General features: G+C 38.3%; 1 pseudogene; it reads right to left on the minus strand.

The window, feature by feature from the left end:
* Positions 1-2180: 2180 nt before the first annotated feature.
* Positions 2181-25034, minus strand: part of LOC105033385 (lysine-specific demethylase JMJ13-like) — an 86750-nt pseudogene continuing 63896 nt past the window's right edge.

Consider the following 25034-nt stretch of genomic DNA (forward strand, 5'->3'; position numbering starts at 1 on the left):
TTCTTCTATAATCTTTGTGCCTGAAAAATTGTAACAGATCTAACATTATGGGAGCTCTGCTATCACTTCACCTTTTTCATTTTGGCCTCTTAAGCTCCCATTCCATCCACTTTTCTAGTTTTGTCCCAATGTACCATCAAAGTTTGCTTTGAGTCTACCAGAAACTGAAGCAAGCTCACCGTGAAGCTAATACTTGAATTTTTAATTCTTCATTCGCTTTGAAATATATGTAATAGATTTTTTATGTTACATATTGATCGAAAGAGCTCGGAACTTCTTGTACTATATAAATTGCAAGCTGAGTTTTCATCCATAAAACAAGTTACTTCTAGCCCTCCAGTATGAAACGACAAAGATTAATTTCCATTCCCCATTAGTTGTTGATTATTTTTCCAATCACAAGAGGCTCGTAAAATTTCTTCCCCATGATCACCTTGAATAAGTATTGATAATAGATTGGTGAATTAATTAAGCATCACTCTAGTGGCCACATAACTCCATTCAAATTTGGGATTTTAGTCCTGGTGGTCACATCCCAGTTATTTGGACCTAGAGAATTTACCACAATTGAGGCTTCCTTCATCCATATCGATGATAGATTTGTACCATGTGGATTGAATCATCAACCACATCACTCTTGGCATGCAACCACCGATAAACCAGAAACAGTAAGCTATGTTTATGTCAAGCAACTGAACATCATAATGGAGTATATCAGAGTGGATACAAGCATAAGCCACCATGCTTTTTAAAACTACAGAAATTGTGTTAGTTGTGTCCTATAAATATTGAAGTCATGAACAAATCAACTAAATGCAAACCTGCAAAGAGAATGACATAAACCAGTACTCCTATGGGACAACAACAAAGTTGTAGAAACCATGATTCCAACCTTTTAGTGTTTATGCTGGCAAATCAAGACATCCAATAGTATACTAATTTACTTCAACAGCAATAATTAGAAGCCCATATATGTTATACCATTGAAACCCTTTGGGCCTATTCATTAGTGGGAAAATATCATGGGAAAGTTGGTCAACTTTCTCATAGACCAACTTACCCATATCTTTATCCTTTTCTACATTGCTGAGTTTTTTTTCCATAGGCAAGATTTTCTCATGAAATAGAGGAAATATTTATCCACCTAAGAGACGGGTAAATTATATTCCCATCCAGTAAAATAACATTTTAATTTTGTTCCTAAAATATCCCTAATTCTATAATAATATATGATATTATAATATTATTATAAAATAATATAATATACAATATTATTACTATATATAATAATATTTATATAATAAAAGATATTATGAAAAATATGGATAGTTCTTAGTAACTATCCAAGAAAATAGTAATACAAAAGAATATGTAATGGATTCTAAAACTATTTTATATTGCGTAAAAAATAAAAATAAATTATTATTTTATTTAAATATTGCCTGAGAAATATTTACCCAAAAAGATATAAATTTCTAGGTAAGTTTTTTCCCTCTCAAAGAATGGCCCTTTGAGTAAACTAGTTATATCATTATGGCAGTCAAACCTCTATGCCAACCTAACAAATCTATCAAAGTCTGAATGAGAACAACAGCCACCAATGCTTCATGGAATTGGCAGGACTACACATGACAAGCACTGAGCATAACACCTGCAAAGATTCAAGCACAAAACCTCCTATGGATGGGGAAGGGCTCAACCGCTGACTGACAATCTAGTTTGCCAACTCGATCATACATGATGAAGAATACCAAGTCACATCTAGTTAACCGAAACTGAAAGGGAAATCAACATATATATAACTCAATTGGAATTATCACAGAACGAACCACTAAAAATCTTGCATATAATCTTTTACAATAAAAATCTTCTTCATATTCTCTAACATGAGAATGTCATCGACTGCAAAACGAGCTGCACATGAACTAGATGGAAGATGTTTTCAATATTGAAAGACGTGCTGGGACTGAAAATTCTAAACAAATGCAGATACACCAAGAAGCCCAAACCTCAGCCTAATAATTAAGAACATTGCATAGGTTTAAGAACATTGCATCCCGGGGGGAAGGAAAAGACTAATCGATAGTATCTTCCACATTGTCCATGCAAACAGCTGATCACATGCACATCCTATCAAACATGATATCTGCAATTTTCATGTCAGAGTGATCCAGAGAGCATGACTCAGAAGTATGATATCCCCCTTTTTTAGATATTCTTTCAGAGGTAAGATGCAAAGGAACTACAGCAATCTATTTTACATTCCATTCGAGTTCCAAAGCATAAGAAATGTTTAATTTTTTTCAAAAAAAAAGGACAGAAAAAGCAGAAACAGTAAATGATGTTGTATTTTATTTGGTATTCGAGGCATAAGAACAATCGTGTCAAAGAATTGAAGGAATCAAAAGGGTAGACCGACCTGCAAGACAGCGGAATTCCTACCTTCAAAAATTGATCAGTCAAAAATGTAAAATTGAACTACCAAAGCTCCTCTATCATCTTTGGCAAGGTCACCAGATCCGCAAAAAAAAAATACTATGGCCGAGAACCCAGACAATTTAGTCATGCCAGCACCCCTACAAAGTATCAATAGCTAGTATCTTTCAGTCCTAAATCTCTGTTAACTGATTTGCCACCCGAAGTCCATGCTGTTCTGATTTCTGCAGTTACAATATAGTTGGAAGTTATGGTTAGCAGCAGCTGGACTGATGCTTTTAAGACTCTTTCACAATCGGAGAATCTGCCCTGCTCAACACTACCAGTAACCATGAGAACTTCTGGCCCAGTAACTGTTGATGCCGATTCCCTGACGGTGTTCCGCAGGTTAGAATGGTGAACTTCTTTTCAGTTTACTCTAAAAAGAAAAGGGATAGCTGCAATGTCAGTTAACACCACAAAACACAATGGTTGAGAAAACAAAATAGATTGCACTCTATACTAACAAAGGCGCATAAACACAAGCATACACACTTCTACATACATAAGCACTCTAATGCAAACCACTCGTCCAACTTGCACACCTTGTCCTTCGCTGTCATTACCACCTCCATCTGCTCCAACCATACAACCAACCCTCCTTGGCAACCACTCATATAACCATTCCATGACCATAACCATAACTATTCAGATTTATCCCAATTATTGGGATCTTGCAACTCCCTACATCCCTAAGCAAACCTTACCCTATGCTTGCAATCTGACCTATGGATCGATCACTCCTCTTAATCCTGTGAACCTTTCCTCCTAACCTTCTCCACTCCTCACTCCTGCTGACATCACCTCTAGTTTAACTCTTAGAAGTAGCAGCAGACCAACTGGAAGTGGGGACCGGTGAAGGGGGGGAATGACAGACTGCAAAATGCAGGTATATGGATAAAGGTTGGCTGAGCAAAAGTAGTCAGCCGCACATAGTTGAGGGTGAAAATGTGGGCCAGACAAACAAGAGAGAAAATTGGGGAGACTTCAAGAAATATGAGGTAGATTTTTTAGTCTGAAATAAACAAACAATCTTTTCAAGTCCAGAATCAGTCTTTGAACAAACAACACCTAAAACCATGGTCTCAAATCCAAGTGGGACATCTTGTGATGCAGCAAAAACGATCTAATTAGTTTCGCACTAGCAAGTGCCCTTCAATCCATAAGGGAAACTAACAACTAGATTACTCTAGCATAAAATACTAGATTATCTCTAGTTCAGAAAATATTGAAATAGAACTAGAAATTTTATTTTTCAACTTGATGCCTTCCACCTTTACAAACACATATATTTATAGGTGAGTGGAGAGTCTCCCCTTTAACACCCAACTGATGTGGGACAAAAGAAAAAAAATGGAAACCCACATGACACACACACACACGTCCTCATCATTCCCCTCCACTTGGAAAACTCATCCTCGAGTTAGGTAGATTCTTCAGGGTATAGTAGTTTTTCTGAGGGGTAGTAGTGGTAGATATCAGCAACATTGAAAGTTTGAGATGTACCCATGGTCTCAGGAAGATCTATCACATAAGCACGGTCATTGATCTTCTTCAGGATCTGGTACAGGCCATATTTCTTCGACTGTAGTTTGCTATAAGTCCCCACAGAAAATCGTTCTTTATGCAGCAGCACGATAATGGAATCTCCTTCGCTGAATATTTTCTCCCTCCAGTGCCTGTCGGCTTGCTATTTATAGCTTGCATTAGCTTTCTCAATCTTTTGCTTCACTTCAGCCTGCATGGACTGCACTTGTTCTGCCAACTTCTCTGCAGCTGTAGTCCATCCTGCAAACTTCGGTACTCATGCTAAATCCAAAGCATGTTGTGGGGCCTTAGTATAAACCACTAAAAATGGTGATCTCCCAATGGCACTGTGGGTGGCATTGTTGTATGCAAGCTCTGCTTGGGCTAAAACAAACTCCTATTGCTTAGGCTTTTTCTTGCATATGCACCGGATCAGATTCCCCAATGTCCTATTCAAGGATTCGGTCTAGCCATTCCTTTTGGGACACGCAGTGCTACTAAACTTCAATGAAGAGTCAAACAGCTTCCACAGGGTCATCTAGAAGTGACTGAGGAACTTCGAATCATGATCAGAGGTGATAGATTTTGGCACCTCATACAACCGGACAATCTCTTTAAAGAATAATCTAGCAATGTGAGATGCATTAGATGTCTTCCGGCATGGTATAAAATGATCCATTTTTGAAAATCTATCAACCACCACAAAGACTGAATCTACTTCTTGCTATGTTCGAGGTAACCCCAACCCAAAATCTATGGAGAGGTCTTCCCAAATATTTTTTGGGATAGGAAGAGGCATATATAATCCAATATTTTGGGAGGTACCCTTGGCAGTCTGGCACACTTGGCACCACTGGACATATCTGTCTACATCTCTCTTTAGGCGTGGCCAATAATACCGTTCTTCCACTGCTACACGCATCTTATCCCTTCCAAATCTTTGGCTAAGCCTCCCCCACATAAATTCTTGATTATCTTTTCCCGTAAGGAAGTTTAAGAAATGCATAGCTAATTTTCCTTCATCAGGTATCCATTATGGATGTGAAATTCATCCAAGGGCTGATGCTGCAGACATTTCTGCCATTTATCTCCAAAATCTTCATCAGTATCATACTAGTCCCGTAAGCACTCAAAGCTAATAATTTTTTGATTGCAAGTAACTAGTAAGGTCGCACGTCAACTCAGTGCGTTAGCAACAATGTTCTGGACTCCAGACTTGTGAACAAGTTTAAATGAAAGTTTCTGAAGAAAGCTGATCCAACGAGCATGCATACTGCTGCTAATATACTTCTGACTATTCAAATATTTGAGTACCTGATGATTGGAGTAGAGGACAAACTCTTTGCCTATCAAGTAATGCTTCCAATGCTTCAAAGCTTGTACCACTGCATATAACTCCTTACTTCAGGCGAGCTTCACTAAGCTTCTTACTGAAATATGCAACTGGCCTCTTTTCTTGTGAAAGGACAGCTCCGATCCCAATCCCAGAGGCATCACATTCCACTTCAAATAGTTTATCAAACTAGGTAGAGCCAATATAGTTGCATTGCAAAGCTTCTCTTCGATAAGTGCAAAAACTTTTTCTGCTTCCTCACCCCACTGGAATTTTCCTTTCTTTAAGCAATCTATGATCGGCCCAATGACGCTACTGAAATTTTTAATGAATCATCTGTAAAAGGTAGCGAGGCCATGGAAACTTCAGACTCTAGTAATAGTCTTTGGGGTCGGCCAATCCCAAATTGCTCGCACCTTAGTCTCATCAACCTGTATTCCTTCAGCACTAACAATAAAGCCTAAGAATAGCAGTTTATCTGTCATAAAACTACATTTCTTCACATTCACATAAAGCTTGTTCTACAATAACACTGATAGTAATTTCCACAGGTGCTCAATATGTTCATCAGCTGAATGACTGTAAATTAATATATCATCAAAGTACACAACCACAAATTTCCCAATGAATGGCTTGAGTACCTAGTTCATGAGTCGCATAAAAGTACTCAAGGCATTGGTTAATCCAAAAGGCATTACCAACCATTCATACAGGCCATCCTTAGTTTTGAAATCAATTTCCACTCGTCACCTGGTTGGATCCGGATCTAATGATACCCACTGCGAAGATCAATCTTCGAAAAGACCTTAGACCCATGTAGTTGATCTAGCATATCCTCAAGTCACAGAATAGGAAACTTGTATCCAACAGTAATTTTATTAATGACACGACTGTCTATGCACATTCTCCAACTACTGTCTTTCTTAGGAGTGAGCAAGGTAGGTATTGCATAGGGGCTGAGACTCTCCCTTAGACATCCCTTATGTAGCAATTCTTCCACCTTCTCCCTCAAGATATCATTTTCCTTGGGACTCATCTGGTAGTGTGGCAGATTAGATAAACTAGCTCTGGGTATCAAATCAATCTGATGCTGAATATCATGCATTGGCGGTAATCCACTAGGTAGGTCATCCGATAATATCTCCTGAAATTCCACCAACAGTGGTTGTATTACTGTAGGTACAGGCTCTGGTTCTGATCCCTTACTGTTTGTTAGAATACCTTTTAGATCATCAGATGTACTTTCTTGGACTGCTTTATCTCCTTTCTTACTTCATGTTTCAGATGGGTAACTATAAGGAAAGTCCTCCCCTCCACATTAGAAGCTTTGGATCGAGGTTTTCCTTTCAATGGTAGAAGAGTATATCTGATCCCTTCTTTCTCCAGTTTGTAGATATTCTCCCTTCCAAGATGTGCAGCGTCAACATCGTACTCCCACGATCTCCCGAATAGCAAATGGCATGCATCCATATCTACCACATCACAATATACTTCATCTTTGTAAGGCCCAATAGAGAATGGTACCTTACACTGTTCACTCACCTTTATCTCTTTCACTATAGTGATCCAATTGATAGAGTATGGATTCGGGTGCTTCTCAGTCGATAGCTGCAAAATCTCTACTGCTTTTCTGCTGATAATATTCTCTTAACTACCACTATCAATTATGAGATCAAAGATTTTACCTGAAATCATGCATCTGGTTTGGAAGAGTTTGTGCCACTATGAATCATCCTCTTGTTTTGGGGGCAGCATTTTTCTGACCATGTACATCTATCCTCCTTGGTCATATCCCTCCTCATCTCCATCAGGCTCGCAATATAACTCTTCCTCATGAGTGGGCTCCTCTAGATCAGGATCATGTTCTATTATTGCCACTTTTCGCTTTGGACACTCATTTGAGCGGTGTCCCACCTCATGGCACCGATAGCATTTGATTGGAGCAATCGAGCATAGGGATTGCTTTGCTTTTGTGGCTCCTTCTTAGTCGCTGCTTTGCTTTTGTCAGTAGCTGTCCTCTCAGTATGGGCTGGTTTACTAGCCTAGGGTTGCCATTTCTCTGGCTTGTCAAAGGCTGCTTTGGATTTTTTAGAATAATTTCTTCATGAAGACTCAGTGTGACTTCTTTCTTGTAAGAGCATTTTCACTTTTAGAGTCAAGCTCTGGGCTTCAGCTACATTAAAAATAACCCACAAATCAATTTTATCATGAATAATAAGACGTAACCCATCTAGCTACCTAGCTACTTGCTGACTATCTGTCTCTGCCAAATTGTTGCATTCAGCTAATTTCAGAAATTTTGTAGTGTATTCATGCATAGTTCTTGACCCTTGCAAGCTGTTGAGAATTGTGTCCCAAAGCCAATCGTCAACTTGTTGACGGTTGAGCTAATCATTATAATTGTATATGAATTGTTGAATTAATAAATGTTATTTGGTTTTCACATCACTATATGTACATCTTATTTGAACTCCTGTATTTTGTGATGAAGTCCTTAGGACTATTTGAATCGATATAAGAGAATATATCGTTTAGTCCTTGAATATTGTTCACGGCCAAATGATATGCTATTATTAGGACGATAGCTATATCAAGTGTAGGTCGTTGTGTGCTATGTGCGTTGGTTGTCCTCTTGATCAAGGAGTATGGAGACACTGACATGGCATGCAAGTAAGACGTAGGAGTACATCTCACTGAACGTGACAAACTACTGAGCAATCTACTGTCAAGAGTAGCTCACGAAGGATATGAGTATAAGTATCTCTCCGACTTGAGATCACCACGACGACTTGCAAGCAACTCATTGTGCTTTGGTGTCGGACTACCTGAATTTCTAATTCAGTGATGAAAGATTTTTAGGCAAAGTCAAGTACTTACAAAATCAGTATGTGAATTAAGATGGAATTGACTCCTGCGAATAAGTAGGAGTTAATGCATCATTGTGTTTCAATTCAGTAAAACCTCGATCGGAGTAATCCATGTGATGGATTTGAAAAGTTGAAATACAATGTGGATGACCTTTTCAGAGTTGATAGTTAAACTCTAGATCACCTTAAGCATTTGGATCAAAAGAATGAATTATATAGTAACCATATGCCAATAGGTTTTTGAATATTGCTTTGTAATCTTTCGACCTATCCGAACATCAGGTATCATTGCTAGATAGTCACTTTGATTGGTATAAAAAGATTGTTCATATACTATTGGCTTAAGTTCGAACCTATGGGGTCACACTCAAAAGAAGTTTTTAACTGATCATGTGGCTGATTGATGATTAAGAATCATTCTAGGGTATAATAGTCAATTCGATTGATGATTAACCCTGTGCAAGAGTTGCAATAAATTAATTCGCTAATTATTGATGAATAGTAAGAAGACTGATTAGTGATTAAATTGCTAATTAGCTCAATTTGATTGAGCATTGAGATTTAGATCAAATCTAATTGAATTGGATTCAATTTGGTTTGATCCGATTAGGTTATGAGATGACCTAATCGGTAAGGGTGTTCTATTCCTGATTTGATCGAAACTTGAGTTTGATTAATTTTTAATTTGATTAGAATTTAATCAAAACTATTTGTTATTTTATTAGATTAGGTTCAGTGGTCTAATTGGGTCTAACCTAATTTGATTGGGTTTAGAACCTAATTAGATGAAGATTTGAATTCAAATTTAAATTGAACAAATCCTATGCCACCTTTCTCTGCACCCTTCTTTTCTTCATGTGAGAAAAGTTTTTGCATGAATTTTCCCTCATACCCAGAACAGGATTAATGCCCACTTATGATCCCCTTTGGATTAGGATGAGGTTGGTTTTAAATTTGAGTTCAAAAAGGTTTGAACTTGAATGAGAAGTTAGAGTCCAAATCAAGTTGGACTCTTCCCTAAAACGCCGACCACTCTTCTCACACATGAATTGGTTCTTACATGAATTTTTTTCATCCCATTCAGATGTTTGTCACCCACTTTCTAAGTTCCATGGATAAGGATGAAGTTTGGTTCAAGTTTGAATTCGAATTTGATTTGAATTGGTGATGAGGATAAACCATCATTTGAACTTGAACCAAACCACCTCAGCTTATCCCTATCTTTCATAGGACGCCACCTTAAAAAAGGATAACTTTTTGTGCGACAAAGAAGTTTTAGTTTTTGCATAAAAAACTTCTGAGTTGGAGCATGAAAAAATCTGAGAGGGGGCGGGCTTCTGTGCGTGAGAAACAGAGGAAGTAATCTTCCTCTTGGGCGTGAGGTCTATGGTGGGTTCTAAGATTTTTTCAGTCCTAGTTTTTGTGTGACAAAATACAAGAGGGTCTTGTTCCTATCTCCCACACCACCACCTCCTCAAGTAGCTCCATCTTCTGATCCGAAAATGTCTGGATGATCCGAATGAAGGAGCCTATTTTTTATCCATTCAGTACCTTCTGCGAGCTAGCACTTTCGAGAAGGATGATTCGTTCGGAGCTTTGAGTGGACTACCTGTAGAGGTCGGATGAGCTGTGCGGCTACTCGACATCAGAAAGAACCTCATACAATGCTTATTAGCAGTGATGATCATCGACCCACGATAAGATAATAAGTTTTGAACTCATCTGATCAAATCTAATGATTAGGTCTGATTCAGGGCATTGATGTGATCGATGCAGTTTTTCATTTATATCAGATTTTTGTATATAAAATTTTATATCATAGATCCTTAGTATGTAGTTTAGATCTAATCTAAAGCATGCGTAGGAGATTAAAATATTTAATCTACTATTTTTTGCTAAAAAATTTTTAAAAATGCATGCTTTGAACTACTTGTTTTTTCTTCAAATGGTATCAGAGCTCCATTGCTTGTGACATGAATATTTTGCATATAATCTATTTTTAATCTGAGTTTAATTATTTAGATTAGATCTAAATAATTACTCTTAAATCTGAGTAGTATAGTAATCGAATTGGATAGATCCCCATAACCGTCCGGTCATAGGAGAAAGTAAGATTTTATGGCCCTCTCCTCTCATTCGATGGGATTCTCTTATGGCATGTAAGGGTGTTGCGCAGTCTTTTCCATGAAGATGAACAATGAAAGAAACTTAAAATTTTATTTTATATTTGATATATTGTATGTTAGATCTGAAATTAGAGTTTAGATGATTGTATGATTGTTTGTAAAAATATTTTACAAAATTTGAAACTATTTTCAAATACCGAACACTAATCCATGTCAACCCAAAACTTAATTGAGAATTAAGTGATCTAGATTTGAGAATCAAAAATCTAAGGCATAAATTTCATAATTTATGGATTTATGGATTAGCTCGAGTCAAGTCCATTTAATTGGGTTAGATCTAGGATTAGAAATCATTGATAATGGACTATGTTAGTAATTGATCAAATCCAATTAATAATTAATTCTGATTGGGTTAATTCTTCTCTTGATCAATTCTCAATAGTTGTAGTTGGTCAGAGTCCATGTCTTTGATTAGACTAAGATAGAACTTGATCAAAGCTCCATGGTCGAATCCAAGTCTATAAGTTAATCAAATTAAAACTGTTTAACCAGTTAGTGTCTAAAATAAGTATCGCAGTTTTGATCGATAGTCATTAATTGAGAGCTACTCGCATAGATTGAGTCTATAACAAGTTAATGGCATATTCCTTCCATCGATCTCATTTATCTGGCCAACGTGGTAAATCATATTTTGATCAGATCACTTAATGATTAGGGTCGACCCATGCTTACTAGAAAATCAGTATAACTGATTTAGGTGCCCCTAGTTTAACTTATCTATAGTCCTCTTCATGACTTGGTGAAGTCAATGAAAGGATTTAGGACTGGTTGGCTAGACCGACTTTTGCTTAATCTCTTTTGATCTGACTTGGTGAAGTCAGTGAGAGAATTAAGATTAGCAGCTTGAGTCTTATCTTTTCTTTCACTTCATCTAATTAAATCCTCTAAAATTATTTGGTCCCTAAAAATAATATAGTTATGGTGATAACTATCATAACCTCCCATTAAGTTGGATGATAATGGGTCCAACAGTTTAGATGATCATTGGAGGTGCCATATGCCTGGTGCTCATCTAGTTGTTAGAATTATCATTCATAATATGTTGATTTAGTTGCCTTTCTGATGATGGTTAGGTTAGCCGAGCCATGCTCAGGCCTGGTCACTCATTTGTCAGATGTACTAAATTCTGACATGTTAATGGTTGGACCTAACCAGAACTTTCAGTGGAGGCACTACACGTCTGCTGAAGAAGTGTCTAGGGTAAAATTAAATATTGAAAATTATGTGATAAAATAATTGATTAAGAACCTATCCATGGGTGCACAGAGGTTGGCCGAGCTACACTCGAGCCCATGTGCAGCCTGCGAGGATTCTAGTATCTGCTAAAAAATTAGTATAATTCCTCAAATTGGAGGTAGAGGCTACCAATTCAAATAAAATAGTGGAAGAACCTTTAGACTAAAGTTCATGTCTTTAGACTTAATCAATTCATATACTAATTAGGTTTTAATTTTTCTTTTGTAGTTATGGCCACTATCTTATCGCTCCGATCACTATTAGATAGTGATAAATTGATGAGATCAAATTTCAATAATTAGTATCGAAAGCTGAATATAGTCTTGAAAGATGAATGGATCTTGTACGTGCTGACAGATCCGACATCCGAGCCAGCTCCGAATATCCAGTACAGTTCGAGACACTTATCAGAAGTAGCTCAATAATCGAACTATGGTTCATTGCATTATGCTGGCAGTAATGAATGATGAGTTCAGCCATCGATTCGAGAATACACAGCCTCAGGATATGTTACAAATATTGAATGAGTCTTTTGGCATGCCCGATGATGTTGAGAGGCATAAGACAAGTTGTGCCATCTTCAACACTTGAATGAGGGAAGGAGCATCAGTCACTGATCATGTACTGTACATGATCGAGATGATTGAGCGCTTGAGCAAGCTCGATTTTTTCCTATATGAGCAGCTGGGGAAGGATGTTATTCTAAACTCTCTACCTAAATCTTACCTTCCTTTTCTTACTCATTATCGAATGACAAAGTCTGCAGTCAACTACCATGATTTGTTGAGGTTGCTACAGAACTTTGAGAAAGATCACCAGCTCCATAAGGAATCGATGAATGTGGTGGGAGGGTCTTCTTCTGGGCATCGACCCTTTAAGAAAGCAAAGAAGAACAAGAAGACTAAAAAAAGGATGTAAAGTGCTGGGACGCCCAAGTCCGATCAGACCAAAAAACCCAAGTCCGATCAGAGTCATGCAGAATGCTTTTATTGCAAGAAACAGGAGCACTGAAAGAGGAACTGTCCTCAATACATTACATCTTTAGATCCGAACAAACCGAAAAAGAAGTAAGTTGTTGCTAGACAAGATAATTATATGATAACATCTGTAATTTCTCAATATGTGATTCTACTACCTCGATATTAGATACCGAAATTTTTTTTAATATTTGCAATTCGTTGCAGGATCTGCAGGTCAGTAAGAGATTTGAAGAAAGCGAAAAATTTCTTAATATTAGAGATGAAAGATCAGTTTCAGCTATAGCGTTAGGGATTATTAAGCTTATATTCAAATCCAATGTAATTGTTCTTAGTGAATGTCACTTTTATCTTTCTTTTTAATTGAATATTATTTCTGTAGGCCTTTTGACCATATACGGTTATAAAATTTCAATAAAAAGAGATATTTTTAATATTATTATGAATGATGTTAATATGTTGAATGGATAGCTGAACAATAAAATTTATATATTATCATAATCTGTTAGTATGATGTACACATCTGACAAACGACCTAGAATTGATGATATCTCCGATATCTATCTTTAGCACTGTAGGTTAGGTCATCTTAACAAGAATAGAATAAACAAATTTGACTCAAGAGAAAATTCTCAAAATCAGTGATTATGAATCACTTCCAATCTGTGAGTCCTGTTTATTTGAAAAAATAACCAAATTATCTTTTACTGAAAAAGATGAGTGAGCCAGTGAAATTCTGGGTCTGATACATACTGATATATGTGGATCCATGTACACGAGTACCAGAGATGGATATTATTATTTCATTACATTTATAGACGATCTATCGAGATATAGGCATGTCTATTTAACGACACATAAGTCAGAAACGTTTGAAATGTTCAAACGATTCCATAATGAAGTAAAGAAATAAACTAAGAAGAATATTAAAACTCTGTAGTCCGATCGAAGAGGTGAATATCTCTCCAGTGAGTTTTTGATATATTTAAAAGAGAATGGGATTCTCTCACAGTAGACCCCTCCTGCAACACCATAGTATAATGGTGTGTCGGAAAGGAAAAATCGAACATTGTTGGACATGGTTCGATCCATGATGAACTTTGCAAGTCTGTCGATCTCTTTTCGGAGATATATACTCGAGTCGGCTTGTTATATTTTAAATAAAATTTTAAGTCCATAAGTAAAACACCATATGAGATGTGGACAGGGTGTAAGCCAATACTCTCTTACCTTAGGGTTTGGGGGTGTCTGGCTTATATCAAACGTTTGAAAACTAACAAGCTTGGACCTAAGTCTGACAAGTGTCTATTTGTAAGGTATCCAAAGAGATCAAGAAATATTACTTCTACCTTGCTGATGAACAAAAAGTGTTCGTCAGCAATAGGACGGTCTTTTTAGAAAAAGAGTTCTCTGGGGAAGAAACTAATACCTCAAAAGATTGAACTTGATGAAGTTCTATCGATAGAAGAACCGATACAATCTAGTAAACCCATAGAGTCAGATTTGATTAGATCAAACCCGAAACCTATTGTAGAAACATATTTAAGAGATCCGATAGAGTACCACGTCAACCAGACAGATACTACGATTTTTTGATCCGAGATGGTAATCCAATTGAACTCGATGAGAATAACGAGGATCCGATCATCTGCATAGATGCGATACAGAGATCTGACTCCGATAAGTGGCTAGAAGCTATGAAATCCAAAATGAAGTCCATAAAGATCAATGATGTATGGACATTAGTTGACCCACCTGAAGAGATAAAATCCATAGGATGTAAGTGGATCTTCTAAAGGAAGAGAGACGCAAACAAAAAAATAGAGATCTATAAAGCCCGTCTGGTTGCCAAAGATTATCGTCAATATTATGATAATAACTATGACGAGATATTTTCTCTTGTGGCAATGCTCAAATCCATTCGGATTATGCTTGCGATAGCAGCACATCTGGACTATAAAATCTGACAAATGAATGTGAAAATAGCCTTCCTAAATGGAGAGCTAAAGAAGAGGTGTATATGATACAACTTGAAAGTTTCATATCCATAAATAAGTCTAAGGTGTGCAAGCTTCAGAGATCCATCTATGGACTTAAGCAGGCATCTCGGAGTTGGAACATGCATTTTGATAAAATGATCAGAACATATGACTTTATTAAGAATGAAAAAGAACCTTGTATATACAAGTGGATTAATAACTCTATGGTAGTATTTCTTATTTTATATATGGATGATATTCTCTTAATCGAGAATGACATCCCTGCATTACAGAAAATAAAAGTTTAATTATCATCACAATTCTTCATGAAAGACTTGAGAGAAGCATCTTGCATTCTTGAGATGAAAATCTATAGAGATAGATCTAAAAGGTTGCTTGAATTATCCTAATCCACGTACATTGATACTATGCTGAAAAGATTTAACATGGAGAATTTCAAGAATAGCTATCTTCTGATAGGCTATGAAATTTTTCTCTCAAAGAGTGATTATCCGATAACTTCTCAAGAGAGAGTGTATGAGTAGAATTCCATATGCTTCGGTAGTAGGATCTATTATGTACGCCATGACATGTACAAGATTAGACGTGGCATACTCACTAGGAGTAGTGAGCAGATACCAGTTCAATCCAGATGAGAACCACTGGAAAGTCGTAAAGATTATCCTTAAGTATTTAAGAAATACTAAGGACCAATGGCTTATCTATAGAGAATCAAACTTAAAACTTATGAAATTTAGACTTCAATTTTCAATCGGATTATGACGATAGCAAGAGCATGGCGGGATATATATTTATACCCTAAATGGTGGAGCAGTCTGCTAGAAGAGTTTCAAGCAGCACACTGTGGCCGACTCTATATGCAAGGTGGAATATATCACAGCATCCAATGCTGTGAAGGAAGCTGTGTGGTTACGAAAGTTCATCGACGAGTATGGAATGACATCCTCTCTTAATGGCCCCATCTTGTTGTACTGCAACAACACTGGCACCATTGCTCAAGCAAAGAAACTAAAGTTACATCAGTAGATCAAGCACATTCTGCACTGCAACCATCTGATCCGAAAGATCGTGGATCGAGGTGACGTCGAGCTTCAGAAGATCGACAAAAAAGAGAACCTGATCGATCCTTTACTAAAGCCCTTGGTGTTAAGGTGTTCGAAGATTATAAATCGAAGATGGGTATACGATACTATACCGATTGGCTTTAATCCAAGTAAAAATTATAGGAAATTGTATCTCTAAGTCAATCGTCAGCTTGTTAATGGTTGAGCTAATCATTGTAATTATACATGAATTGTTGAATTAATAAATATTATTTGATTTCCTCATCACTGTGTACATCTTATTTGAACTCCTGTGTTTTATGATGAAGTCTTTAGGACTATTTGAATCGATATAGGAGGATATATCATTTAGTCCTTAAATATTGTTCATGACCAAATGATATGCTATTATTAGAACGATAGCTATATCAAGTATAAGTCATTGTGTGCCATGTGCGTTGGTTGTCCTCTTGATCAAAGAGTGTAGAGACACTGGCATGGCATACAAGGGAGATGTAGAAGTACATCTCACTGAACGTGACCAACTGCTAAGTACTCTGCTGTCAAGAATAGCTCGCGAAGGATATAGGTATGAGTGTCCCTCCGATCTGAGATCACCACGATGACTTTCAAGAAACTCACTATACTTTGGTACCGGACTATCTAAATTTTTAATTCAGTGATGAAAGATTTCTGAACATAATCAAGTACTTGCAAAGTCGGTGTGTGAATCAAGATAGAATTGATCCCTTCAAGTAAGTAGGAGTTAATGCATCACTGTGTTTCAATTCAGTAAAATCTCGATTGGAGTAGTCTATATGATGGATTTGAAAAGTTAAAATACAATATAGATGATCTTTTCAGGGTTGACAGTTAAACCCTAAGTCACCTTGAGCATTTGGGTCAAAGGGATGAATTATACGGTAACCATATACCAATAGGTTCTTGAATGTTGCTTTGCAATCTTTTGACCTATCCGAACATCGGATACCATTGCTAGATGGTCACTTTGATTGGTATAGAAAGATTATTCCTGTACTACCGACTTAGATTCGAACCTATGGGATCACACTCAAAAAAAATTTCTAACTGATCATGTGGCTGATCAACGATTAAGAATCATCCTAGGATATAATAGTCAATTCGATTGAGATTAATCCTGTGCAAGAGTTGTAATAAATTAATTCACTAATTGTTGGTGAATTGTAGGAGAATTGATTAGTGATTAGATTGCTAATTAGCTCAATTTGATTGAACATTGAGATTTGGATCAAATCTAATTGAATTGGATTCAATTTGGTTTGACTCGATTAGGTTATAAGATGGCCTAATTGCTCAAGGATGTTCGATTCCTAATTTGATCAGAACTTGAGCTTGATTAATTTTTAATTTGATTAGAATTTAATCAAGATTATTTATTATCTAATTAGATTAGATTCAATAGTCTAATTGGGTCTAATCTAATTTGGTTGGGTTAAGAACCTAATTGGATGAAGATTTGAATTCAAATTCAAATTGAACAAACCCTGTGCCACCTTTCTCTGTACCTTTCTTTTCTTCATACGAGAAAAGTTTTCGCATGAATTTTTTCTCATGCCCAAAAGAGGATTAATGCCCACTTTTGATCCCCTTTGGATTAGGATGAGGTTGGTTTTAAATTTGAGTTCAAAAAGGTTCGAACTTGAATGAGAATTTAGAGTCCAAATCGAGTTGGACTCTTCCCTAAAATGCCGACCACTCTTCTCACGCATGAATTGGTTCTTGTGTGAATTTTTTTCATCCCATTCAGATATTTGTTGCCCACTTTCTGAGTTCCATAGATAAGGATCAAGTTTGGTTCAAGTTTGAATTCGAATTTGATTTGAATTGGTGATGAGGATAAACTATCATTTAAACTTGAACCAAACCACCTCAACTTATCCTTATCTTTCATGGGACACCACCTTAAAAAGGGATAACTTTTTGTGCGACAAAGAAGTTTTAGTTTTTGCGTGAGAAGCTTCTGAGTTGGGGTGTGAAAAAAATCTGAGAAGGGGCGGGCTTCTGTGCATGAGAAACAGAGAAAGTAATTTTCCTCTTGGGCATGAGATCTAGGGTTGGTTCTAGGGTTTTTTCAGCTCTAATTTTTGTGTGAGAAAAATATAAGGGGTCTTGTTCCTATCTCCCACACCACCACCTCCTCGAGTAGCTCTATCTTCTGATCTGGAAGTATTCGAGTGATCCGAAGGAAGGAGCCTATTTTAGTCATTCAGTACCTTCTGCGCGAGCTAGCACTTCCGAAAAGGATGATCCGTTCAGAGCTTCGAGTGGACTACTTGTAGAGACCGGACGAGCTGTGCGGCTGCTCGACATCAGGAAGAACCTCGTACAATGCTTAGCAGCAGTAGTAATCATTGACCCACGATAAGGTAATAAGTTCTGAACTTATCTGATCAGATCTAATGGTTAGATCTAATTCAGGGCATCGATGTGATCGATGCAGTTTTTCATTTATATCAGATTTTTGTATGCAAAATTTTATATCATAGGTCCTTAGTAGGTAGTTTAGATCTGATCTAAAACATGCGTAGAAGATTAAAATATTTAATCTACTATCTTCCACTAAAATTTTAAAAATGCATGCTTTGAACTGCCTGTTTTTCCTTCACAAGCATCTCTGGTGCTACTAGAACAAATACTGTTCATAATCCATGTGAAGAAACCTGCCTTTCAATAGCTCTTTGATCTGGCTCCTTCGGGTAATAAGCGGTCTCCCATCTCTTAACCAATTTAGGTGTAATTGATCCCACCAACTTGAAGTAGCACCTTTGAGTCAGTAGGCTACTAACTTCACCTTCCTTTCTTTTGATACTTCCGCATAGTCGAAGAAGCACTCCACCTCTGCTATCCAATCCATCACACCTTCTATGGATAGATTCCCCTCAAAGCATGGAAGATCTACCTTAAGGCGAACTTCTTTAATACCTCGGTTATGATGACCTCGTTGATCATCAACGTGCCCCAAGTAGTCATCTTCCTTATCATAATCATTGAGATCATCTATGTAGATTGGTGGTTTACGAACATTTGTAGTAGGTCGCACAACAGACAGGTCGTGAGCAATACCTTCAACACATCTTCTATCGTCCTCCCTATTCCTATCGACAAGGAACCACAAATCTTCTAGGTGCAAAGATATCATCAAGGCGCTGACTCACCTGATCAAAACGACACTCTAATTGGCCAAACTAGTGGTCGATGGCCCCAAACCTTCTCTTGCACCTTTGCTCTAAGGCATCCACTGTCGCTTCTGCATTGAAAGCCCTCACCTCTTGAACTACATCGGTAAGGTGGCCACTCTTGTCACGATCGTTACCATTGCCTCCCTCCATTACGGACTCAGACTGCCAACTCCTATCAGCCCGAACCGACTCGAACCGTCAGGAGAGAATGAAGCTCTGATACCAAATTGATGCAGCAAAAATGAACTAACTAGATTCGCACTAGCGAGCACCCTTGAATCCACAAGGAAAACTAACAACTAGATTACTCTAGTATAAAATACTAGATTATCTCTAGTTAAGAGAATATTGAAATAAAACTGGAAATTTTATTTTTCAACTTGATGCCTTCCACCTTTACAAACACATATAGTTATAGGTGAGTGGAGAGTCTCCCTTTTAACACCCAACTGATGCGGGACAAAAAAAATAAACCCACATGACACACATACATCCTTGCCATCTTGTAGGACATCCAAATGAGATATTATCCTAAATGCTGATACAAGACCATACCGCCATTATCCTAGCATCCCGATTGGCACATCTTGAGACACTCCATGTCCCAAATATCGGGATAAGGTAGGACAGTAGCACATCTCATTCTATAGGCATATCGGGACAGCCCCATCCCATAGGACTTAAAACCTTATCTAAAATAAAGAGTAAGTGCCGATTGTAGCCTCCTTAATACATCATTTATTACCCAACAACCGATCTCCAATCTATAAAGAAATTCTATCAATGAACATTTACACAAAATAGGACACATCCAAGAATAACTTGTAACTCTTGAGAACTCACCATAAGTAAATTGATATAGAGAACTGGAGGTGCAGGAAAAAACTAAAACATAAGATCTAAAAAATGACCTCATTCTGTCTTTTTAGCAGCACATCTTAATTTCACAATCACAAGGAAACCCCATTTAGAGTGGAGTCATTGACACAATTCACCAAGCTGTTTAGAACGTCCAAGGAAACTTTGGTTGTTGCTGTTGAAATCTGGACCATGGTCGGAAACTGCTGGAGTGATGGCACGTCCTCCTGAAAAGAAAATCTGCAAGCAAGTCCTGACCAAAGTTGGCTCCAGTGGGGATCCTTCGATGCTCAAGTTAGATCACAGAGAAATAAAAGAGTGTAAAAGATTATGGTTGCATACCTTGGGAGGTTCCCTGTAGGTTTTTTTGTAGGTCAAAGCTGCATGTGTAACCGTCTAGAGAGATCATGGGATGATTCAGACGCGATATGGTAAAACTCTCGGATGAGATTGATAGGGTGGTTATTGCACCTACCTTTTTCATTTTGAGATCAACTGAAAGTTGTGGGTGCTTTTGAGTTTTGAAATAAGGCGCAAGTGGGATCGGCCTTATCTCCTTAATTGAGAGTTTGGTCTAATTTAATGGAAGCTGGTGCTGAGGAGAAGAAACGGCTAAGTTGAATCTTACCCAATTAGGTAAAGTCTAATGGGAACTGATGTATGCTTACGGCCGAAGTCAAAACTCAGCATGTTCAGGTATTCCACCATCTGCCATCTGTGTTAGAGGCCAGTCGCCATGGGGGCAAGAGTAAATAATTTGATGCCGAAGTCATACATGGCCGATCCTAAGAATTTCACTATGGATGGTGGTCCGAGCGCTAGAATCATCACAGGCCGAAGCTAAAATTGGATTACGTCACCACGCTTAATAGTCTATATCTAGCCACTAGCTTATGTCTTCGGCCCAAGGAGAAAATATCCCTCCAACACATGCCCCCTACTTCCGAGTTCAATTTGAGCGAGGGAGTACCAAAATTTTGATTGGCTGAAGATGCATTATCTTTTCCATAAGAGTGGTGCATATACTTCTTAGGTGAATCGAAGAGCCATTTCAAACTATAATCATGACTAAAGGGTAATCGACAGAATCAAGGGAATGGAGCACCTCATTTCCCGTGCATCATTAATTGGCCGACTAATGCTTCTCTACCTTCCATGTATTGTGTTACGTGTCGATTATCGAATGATCAGACAGGATTCAATATCCGGATGGTTCTGATTTCTCGTGTTTAAAAAGGAGGCGGTCTCTGACTTTTTCCATACGTTCTCAGACCTTTCTTCTCTTCTGATTTTTCTTCCCATCTTAAGGGTTTTCCAATTCGTCAATAATTTTCTTTCAGCCAGTCATCTTCATCTCTTGAAGAATCACCATCTTCTTCCCCCTTATTGTGCCACAGCAGGTTGGTTTTCCTTCTCTTCTTTTTCTCTCTTTTTCATCTTTCTAGTTCAGTTGTTTTTTGCATCTCCAATGGAGGATTCTAGGAGCCATAGCAAAAATCACTCTTTCGAGTCGCTTCCTTCTTCTTTTAGGGATATTCCTATTAATGGAGGTGAGGAATAAGATGCCACATCTTTTGCCCCAGACTAGATTGAGTCTAAGTTAGGAATAAAAGATTTGAATTACATTCATGCTCTATATAGGATCCCAACAATTTTTGTAGTCTCCTAATCTTAGTGGTAGAGTAAGCAATCCTCCTCCTGGTAAGATAAGTTTGTATGAAGAAGACTTTAAATTCAAACTTAGGCTTCCTATTCACCTTTTTGTTGTCGAGATTTTCTACTTTTTCGATCTTCCTTTGTGTTCTATCATTCCAAACTCTTTTCGTTTTATCATTGATTTTTTAGTTCTCTACTCCAAAGCCGGGGTCCAACCCTCTCTATCCCTTTTTCGATCCTTTTACACCGTGAAGAGGCGTACCAAAGATTGGTGGTATGTCTCCCCACTAAGAGGAGTCCCTACATTGATAAAGAGGGCTCCATCTTCGATATATAATTGGAAGGTTTGATTCTTTTTTATTTTCGATGCTTCTGTAGAGGATGGGGGTGTCCACACTGGGTCGTCCGAGGGATTTTGACTTCTGGATCCTGAAGCTCGGAGATGAAAATTTAGAGCACTTTGCAATCTTGAGGAGATATATGATTCCCCCATTGCAGGAGTTACTATCGGAGCAATCTCTCTTTAATGTTGGAATTAGTCCGACGATCCAAGAGGTGAGGAGATCTCTATTCCTTCTCTCGATGCTTCTTTTTGTTTCTTTTCATTGATGTTGAACCTTTTCATGGCAGCAATGAAGCCCAAGGAGGTGAAGAAGTTGTTGAGGGGATCGTCAAAAAGTGTAGCACCTTCTTCATCTGCTGGTGTTCAGAAGAAACCTAAAGCTTCAGACAATAGTGAAAAGGAGAGGGTTCCTTCGACTTCAACTCAAGAGAGAGCCACTTCAGCTCTTCCCCTCTGAAGCAAGCCTCCGGAACCTGCTATGCTCCCTACCCCCTAAGTTGGCTCGATATTGGTGGAGTTGGATTCTGTTAGAGAACCGATGGATCAAGAATAAGATTCGGATTCATCCACCGCCAAGGGGTTTTTCGATAGTTGGAAAAATTCCAACCATGCTTTTAAGGGTATGCTCCTCAATGCTGGTCTGGAGAAGATCGAGAAAGAAAATAGTGTGAAGCAACAAAGGCAAATGATCTTCGCTTTTATGAAGGCCAACCTGCTTCTATTTTTTTTCTCTCTTTTTTTTTACTCACTTTCTATCTTATGAATGCAGGCGGTGCATTATGTGGCGACCATTATTACTAAAATGAATGATGCTGAGAGAAAACTGATCGAAGTAGATAAGAAATGCAAGTCAGCTGAAGCTATAGAGGCCAAGGCCAAATTAAGGGTGGAAGTGACAGAAACTGAGGTTGCCCAGTTGAAGAACAAGTTAAAAGAAATTGAACCCGTATTGACTTCAGAGAAAAAGGAGAGGTTGGAAGCACAAGCCAAGGCCATCGATGTTGAAAGAAAGGCTCAGGAACAAGCTACTGAAGCGACACGTGCAGCTGTAGAAGCCTTCCACGCATCCACAGAATATTCAAATGAGAAGCGTTCCTTCAGTCAAGATGTCTTCAACACCGGCTTGGATATTTACCATAAGAAGGTGAGGGAGTGCTTCCCGAACATGGATTGGAGCTTCTTAGACCACCTAGGAGAGGAGGAAGATGTCGTCGGAGAGACTTCAGTTGTTAAGGCAACCGAAGAACCCTCCGAAGTTATCGCACTCCCAGAGAGTGTCCCTGCACCTATCTTTACCAACGTTGCAACACCTTCGCAAGTGCTGGAGCAGCCGATCATGGTTACATCTAATCCACCATCGATCGATCCTTATGTAGAGGTCGGGCACAACTAAACCTATATTCCTTTTTCTTTTTTCTTTCTGTTAGTCCTATAAAAATTGATTTTTGATATCAATGAAAAGAGTTTTACCCATATTTTAGACTTATTTGCGTATGATGCTCTTCTCAATTGATCCGATGTGATTGTTGCGACCACATGTTCACCCAATATCGGATTAAGCATCTTTCGACAGTCTTGCCTCTGAGAATTCAAATTGAAACTCTCAAAAGAGAGTTATGTCAGGCTCAGCAGGATGCCGTCCAAGCCAAGATGATGCTTCGGAAGCTAAAGATGAGTAACGAAGAGGCAGCGATTGAGAAAAGGAGTCTGCAAAAGCATCTAGAGGAGACGAACAAAAAATACTTCTCCAAAAAATATAGATTGACCATCGAGTGTAATGAGATTGCAAAGTCCGTCGAAAATATTAGTTGGAAAATGGGTCCGGAGAACGCCCTTCTCAATAAGCAGCTGCAAGAAGTCCGAAATGAGGTTATGAGGTTGAAATATCATCTTGCTTCATATGAAATCGGTGATGAAGCCAAGCAAGAAACTGATAAGCTCAAAGAACTTTATTTGGCTAGGGGCGAGATAAGAAATCTTTATCGCTCATTGGATGCAAAGAAGTCAACCGTTGATGATATTTAGAGTGAAATTGTCAAGGCCAGGAGAACAATTATTGACCTCTCAAGGGCCCTTCATAAAGATAGATCTGCATTAACCAAGCTTTGAATTCAGCTTGCGGAGAGGATGGCTGCGGTTGAACATGCTAAAGCAACTATCAGATTATTGGAGGATCGACTTGCTTCGACGTTGCATGATACGACCATTGTAATTGGCGATGTATCAGCTCAGCTATGGATCTTAGCTTTGAAGAATGTTGAAGCCTAGTTAGGAGGCTTTTCCTTGAAGTTGACTCCCATCTTCTAGCTTCGGACTTAGGTCGAACATTGGATGCTGAAGCTCCGCCAGCCAAGGAGTGATCTTTCAACCCATATGTTCTCCTTTTGTCTTTTTGTAGTCATCTATCCTATAACTATTGTAAGAAATTTACTGATAAGGAATAAAATTTGGAGTTTCGACATTGCTTCGGTATTGTGCAAGTTTGCTATCCCGCGAATGGGACTTTGGATAAATTATTTCCGCATTGGGGTGGCTCGCCATGATTTCCATAGAGCGGCCACATCTTTAGGTTTGGCTTAGTGTTTTGCTGAAGTTGATGGCCTAAGGGTCTTTTTGGGTTAGTCCTCTAAAGATCTTTTTAAATTGACCTTCACTTCCTGACCAATCAAGGTCATCATGGGTGTTAGCTTTGCTGAAAAGCAAGCAGGGCCTCTGGGGTCCTTGTAAGTTAGCCCCCACTTCCTGTACTGACAAGGCTTTTGCAAGCATTGACCCACCGAAGAACAAGTTTGGCTTTTGGGGGTCCTTATAGGTTAACCTTGGTTTCTCTTGATTACTAAGGCCTTCATGGGCATTGACCTGCTGAAGAGTAGGTTGGACCTTCAAGGGTCCATATAGGTTAACCTTGATTTCTCCTGATTACTAGGGTCTTCATGGGCATTGACCCATTGAAGAGTGGGTTCGACCTTCGGGGATCCTTAAGGATTAGCTCCCACTTCTTAGTAATAGAGGTTTTTACTATTCGTTGGAAGAAGAATCACCGTGACTAATCAGACATCTTCTTGAAATTGAAATGTCCATTCATGACATATCTCGGGACTCTTGCTACCATAATGGCCGGCGGAATTTTCCAAGAAAATCGGTTGATGGTCTTCCCCAAGCCAGTTTTCGGTCATCACGTGGTAAATCAAGATGGCTTTCGAAGCACTTCGTCAACTTTGCTTTGATAAGAGAAAGGCGCAGTAAAAGGTAGCGCCGGTTGAAATTTTGAAACATAACACCTGGGGGATCCGAATTGGTTCTTGCGTGGGT

This window comes from Elaeis guineensis, chromosome 12 (assembly GCF_000442705.2).
Source record: "Elaeis guineensis isolate ETL-2024a chromosome 12, EG11, whole genome shotgun sequence".
In the NCBI taxonomy this organism is placed as follows: domain Eukaryota; kingdom Viridiplantae; phylum Streptophyta; class Magnoliopsida; order Arecales; family Arecaceae; genus Elaeis; species Elaeis guineensis.